This window comes from Ursus americanus, chromosome 1, assembly GCF_024610735.1.
Source record: "Ursus americanus isolate L20-20 chromosome 1, mUrsAme1.1.p, whole genome shotgun sequence".
Lineage (NCBI taxonomy): Eukaryota > Metazoa > Chordata > Mammalia > Carnivora > Ursidae > Ursus > Ursus americanus.
In genome coordinates this window covers 37,710,594-37,715,493 of record NC_142127.1, presented here as the reverse complement: position 1 = coordinate 37,715,493, position 4,900 = coordinate 37,710,594, and the positions used below count along the sequence as shown (strand labels likewise).

The window sequence follows — 4,900 nt, the reverse complement described above, 5'->3', positions numbered from 1 at the left end:
CTTCAAATGCCCCTTTTAATGAGGCAAATTTAAGAATATTCATGATAAATTACCAGACCACAAACTTAACTGTGGGAAGTTTTGCTTTGGAAAATCTACTAAGAAGAAAGCAGTAAGAATGAGCAGCGAGTGAAGTAGAGAAAATGGGGCCAGATTTGGCGGGGCGGATGGAAGGAATGCCAGCTCTGACTACCAAAAGCCAAATCAGAATCAGTTCAAACCAGTGCTTTAAACTATAGGTGGTCGTTGAAGGGCTGCAATCACATGGAGCCGAGACTCCTGGGGAGGAAGAACGATCGAGTAAGGGGTAGAGAGGACAAGAGTTGCGTGTGTCCTACAGAAGGCTGTGCATTTTAAAGAGCTTCCATTTTCTATTTTATTGCTGACTGGGGTGGCTAAATGTAAGCAACAATCTTCCTTTTGTTTCTCCATTTCTCCATTTATGAAACCAAGAGACACTGCAATCTGGAGAGAACACAATTAACTAGAATGTGGAATTTGGCGTAAATGAATTTTCACAGCAACCTAGGTTATCCACAGACCCCCAAGGACATAGCAGTCCTGATAATGTTCCAGGGCTCTGTTCTTAATCTCCTATCTATTCTACCCACTACAAGTGTCACAGAGAAAAAAGACTTTAATACATTGCTACACTATTACATGGAAAGAAACCTATCATAATTACCCAAAGGGAAACATGTCAGTAATCTTTGTTATGCTGTAATAGCAAAGCATGCGTCATCCGTATAGGATAGCCTAATTTTACACCTGGTCAAAAGAAGGCAAGAGGATAGCCTAGAAGAGCTTTCCCAGACACTTGAAGTTTCTGGCCGGGCTCCTTAGGTCCCTACAGGAACGTCTTACTCTTGCTGCTCACAGAAAGCACCAGGGAACAGATGCATTACAGTTTGTGACAGGAGAACAGCCTGTGGATTCCGCCTACTCCCTCCAGTCCATCTGGGAGGTGGGTGAGACAGGGAGCCCACGGAGAGGGGGGCTCTCCTGGGAATCCCTCGGGGTATCATGGCTATTGGTGCTTTATTTTCAGTAGATGGCACTGTGTCTATTGAGATAAGCAAAAGGAGAGTCGAGATGGGAAATCTAATTGTTTCTAGAGAAAGCACACTGCATGTAAGAATGCATTTTTTTTTAACTTAGTAACATGATAACACGAATACTATTCAGTATTCATGTTAGCACCCTCTTTGGAGCCTAAGGAACTTCATGATTTATTATTCTGGCTCTGATGCAGGGCTGTGGTCGAGCCCAGGGCCAAGCTATGAGGGATAGAGTTGGGATAAGAATAAATCATGCTGAATGTTCACCCACTTTATCACCCAAACACATGTATCAGAACCGGTACTCCATCTGTGCTCTGGATCCCCACACTTTACGCCAAAAAGGAAATTCTGACATCTCGGTTTCTACCCAGCACATGGGAATTCTCACATCCCCCGAGTCAGAGCAACCAGAACAGTTTCTTGCACATTGCTAGTCCTGTGTGGCAGATACTATGACTTGCCCATTAGCCATTTTCCTTTCTAATCCACACTCGATTTTTTCTCTCTTCTGAGCACTTCTGGAAAAGTAGACCCCAGCACCACCCAAAGACAAACCAAGTTTATTATGGTCTTTTAAATGGAAAGAGAATCTCAAGTTTGCCTCTTAGAAAATAAACTCTAAACACAGTAGGGAGGATGGAATAGAAGAAAGGAGGCTCTGTGAGCCAAGCAATGTGCTATGCACTTAATAGAATACTCTCTTTTATTCCTTACAATAATTTTAAGATAGGTACTGTGCTACCCATTTTACAGATGTGAACACTGAAGCTCAGAAAGTATAAATAGACTACCTAAAATCACCTTTGCAATTGATTGGGCATATTTTGAGACTCTAACCATTAGAAGAGAAATCTGCTATGTGACTTACGCGAAAGGAACACGCAAGGAGAAACCTCTTATTTCTGTCCCATGACATTACTTTCTGAATATAACCCCTGGGACTGCAGCAGTCATCCTGAGACAATTACAGGAACCAACCTCAGAGAATGAGATGAAAGTGTGAGGATGACAGGGCAACATGATGCAAAGAACCTGGGACCCCGATGATGCTGTTGAGCTGTTGAATGAACCAACCCTCAAACTTCAGATTTATATTTCAGCCACTTTGAAATATATGTTCTGTTGCTTGTGGCCCAAAACATAATATCCTAAGTAATACAACCTTAGACACTGGCCATAGATAATTAGAAAAGGATTAGTGCTTGAGCTAAAAGCAGCTGTGCAAACAGTGAATGCCAAGGAGTCAGGTATGAGAGTCCACGTATTAGGGACTCTGTAATGGATCATGTCCAAGGAGACGAATAAGATCCTTTCTGGGGGAGTCTGAAAAGATAACATTTTCTCTCATCTCCTCAGGAACCTTCCTCCATCAGTTAACCCATCTCTCTTCTTTATCTTCAATGTTTTCTGTGGGAAGGACCTCTTTATGAGGTCGCTGGGGAACCATAGTTATAAGTATTTTCTTTTGTCTTATAGGTATATTAGTATTGCTGCTGTGGCACAGGGATGCATCTTCTTAAATACCATTTAAATTTTTCACATTAAAGGGGAGCCTGGGTGGCTCAGTAGGGTTAAGCCTCCGACTCTTGATTTCAGCTCAGACCATGATCTCAGGGCGGCGAGATCAAACCCTGCATCAGGCTCTGCACTCAGCAGGGAGTCTGCTGGAGATCCTCTCCTTCTCCCTCTCGTTCTGCCCCTACCCACCTGACTCACACATGCATGTCCATGCACATGCTCTCTCTTTCTCTCTCTCAAAAATATAAAATAAAAAATAAAAAATAAATTTTTCAAATTAAAAGCTAACACCACCTTTGTTAAATTCAGACATTCTTATATATACTACTATAAATAGCTTTTCTATTTCTTTTTTAAAGATTTTATTTATTTATTTGAGAGAGAGGGAGGGAGAGGGAGAAGCAGTCTTCCCGCTGAGCAGAGAGCCCGATGCGGGACTCGATCGATCCCAGGACCCTGAGATCATGACCTGAGCTGAAGGCAGACACTGAAATGACTGAGCCACGGAGGCGCCCCTCTTTCATAATCAACTTACTAAAATAGATGTCTCCAGTTCCTATCCTTCAAGTCACTCTTTAACCCATGGCAGTTTACACATGGAATACCTCATCAGGACATTGTCTCTTATAAATGTTACAAAATAATAATAAAATACTTTATTGACTGCTAAGAAACAAGCTGCCCCCCAGACATGGTCATTTAAAACAGCAGCCACCATTTAATATCTTTCATGATTCTGTGGGTTGCCTAGGCTTGAGTGGATAATTTTTTTCTGCATGGCACGGGCTGGAGCTGTGGTCATCTGGAGGCTGGACTGGACTGAAACATACACTGTGTCTCATTCACATGGTCGGCAGGTGGTGTTGGCTCTTTTTTAGGGGCTTAGCTGGAAGTGAGTCCTTCTTCTCTTGTCTCCTCCATATGTGGGCTTCCCACAGCATGCAAGGTGAGTTTTAAGAGGGAGTGTTTTAAGTTTGTGAAAGTAGAGGCTGTCCACCCTCAGAAGCTAGACAATCTGACTTCTGCCACATTTTATTGGCAATACGAGCCCCATAGGGCTACAAGAGGAGGGGGACTGATTTTATCCCTTGGTTGGAGGAGTAGTAAAGAACCCGCAGCTATCTTTACCACAGTGCTGCAGTTATGGTCTTCCTTATTGCTAAATCCAATGAAAACCACGCATTCCGTATTTTATGTGACCTCTCAAGTCTTAAAATGTTCTCTTCTTTCAACTTCCATGACAACACATTCTTCTGGTTTTCCTGATACTTCTAGAGTTATTCTCACTTTCTTGTGATGAATAGTCTTCATTTCCTCAAACTCAAAATATTACTATTCCTTAGGATTCCATCCGTGGTCCTCTTTATTATCACTTTATATATTCTTATTGGACATTTAATAAACTCTCAAGACTTTCATTACTATCTACATATTAATCACTTTCAAATGTTTATTCACAGCTCACATTGCTCATTTAAGTTTCAAACCTACATATCCCATCTTTACTGAACATCTCCTATTTTCATTTAAATATCCTACAAGCATCATAAATTTAAAAAGTCTAAAATTGAGCTCATTGTGTTTTTTCCCAAAGCATCTATTTCAACGTTATCTCTCTCTGTGAATAGCACCACGATTCTCTCAGTTGCACGATACAGAGAATTCGTCATTTTGACCCTTTCCTTTTGCTCAACTCTACATCCAGTTGCCAAGGCTAGTTAATATTCTCTTCTTGATATATTTCAAATGTGTTGTCTACATCTCTTCTCCAGTGTTCTAGTACTGGACTCTCGGTTAGACCACTATCATCTTTTACCTGATATATTTCAGCGTTTCCTATCTATTTCTTCTCACCTCCAGACTGGCCTCCTCTTTAATTCATTTTTCACACTGAAGCCAGAGTAGTTTTTAATGCCAATATTAGATCATGTTGTGCTCAATTTGGCAACGTATATACTAAAATTGGAACAATACAAAAAAGACTAGCATGGCCCCAGTGCAAGGATAACTTATAAATGTGTAAAGCATTCTTTATATTTTCTGTGTTGATGGGCATATAATCTATAAAGATGTAATTTACATGATAATAACAGCACAAATAAGGGGAGAGGGGTCATTGAGGAACAAAGTTTTTGCATACTATTACAATTCAATTAATCTGAACTAGATTGTTATGAATTAAGGTATTAATTGAACCCTCATAGCAACCACTAAGAAAATGATTCAAAACACATAGTAGGGGTGCCTGGGTGGCTCAGTCATTAAGTGTCTGCCTTCAGCTCCGGGCATGATCTCAGGGTCCTGGGGTCGAGCCCCACATC

The 4,900-nt window shown here is 41.1% G+C and overlaps 1 non-coding gene across 1 annotated transcript; it reads left to right on the top strand.

The window, feature by feature from the left end:
* The first annotated feature begins 4,511 nt into the window (after positions 1-4,511).
* On the top strand, positions 4,512-4,618 carry LOC123783414 (U6 spliceosomal RNA). Its single transcript, XR_006777201.2, has one exon. It is a non-coding gene; the product is annotated as a U6 spliceosomal RNA (small nuclear RNA).
* Positions 4,619-4,900: the final 282 nt, after the last annotated feature.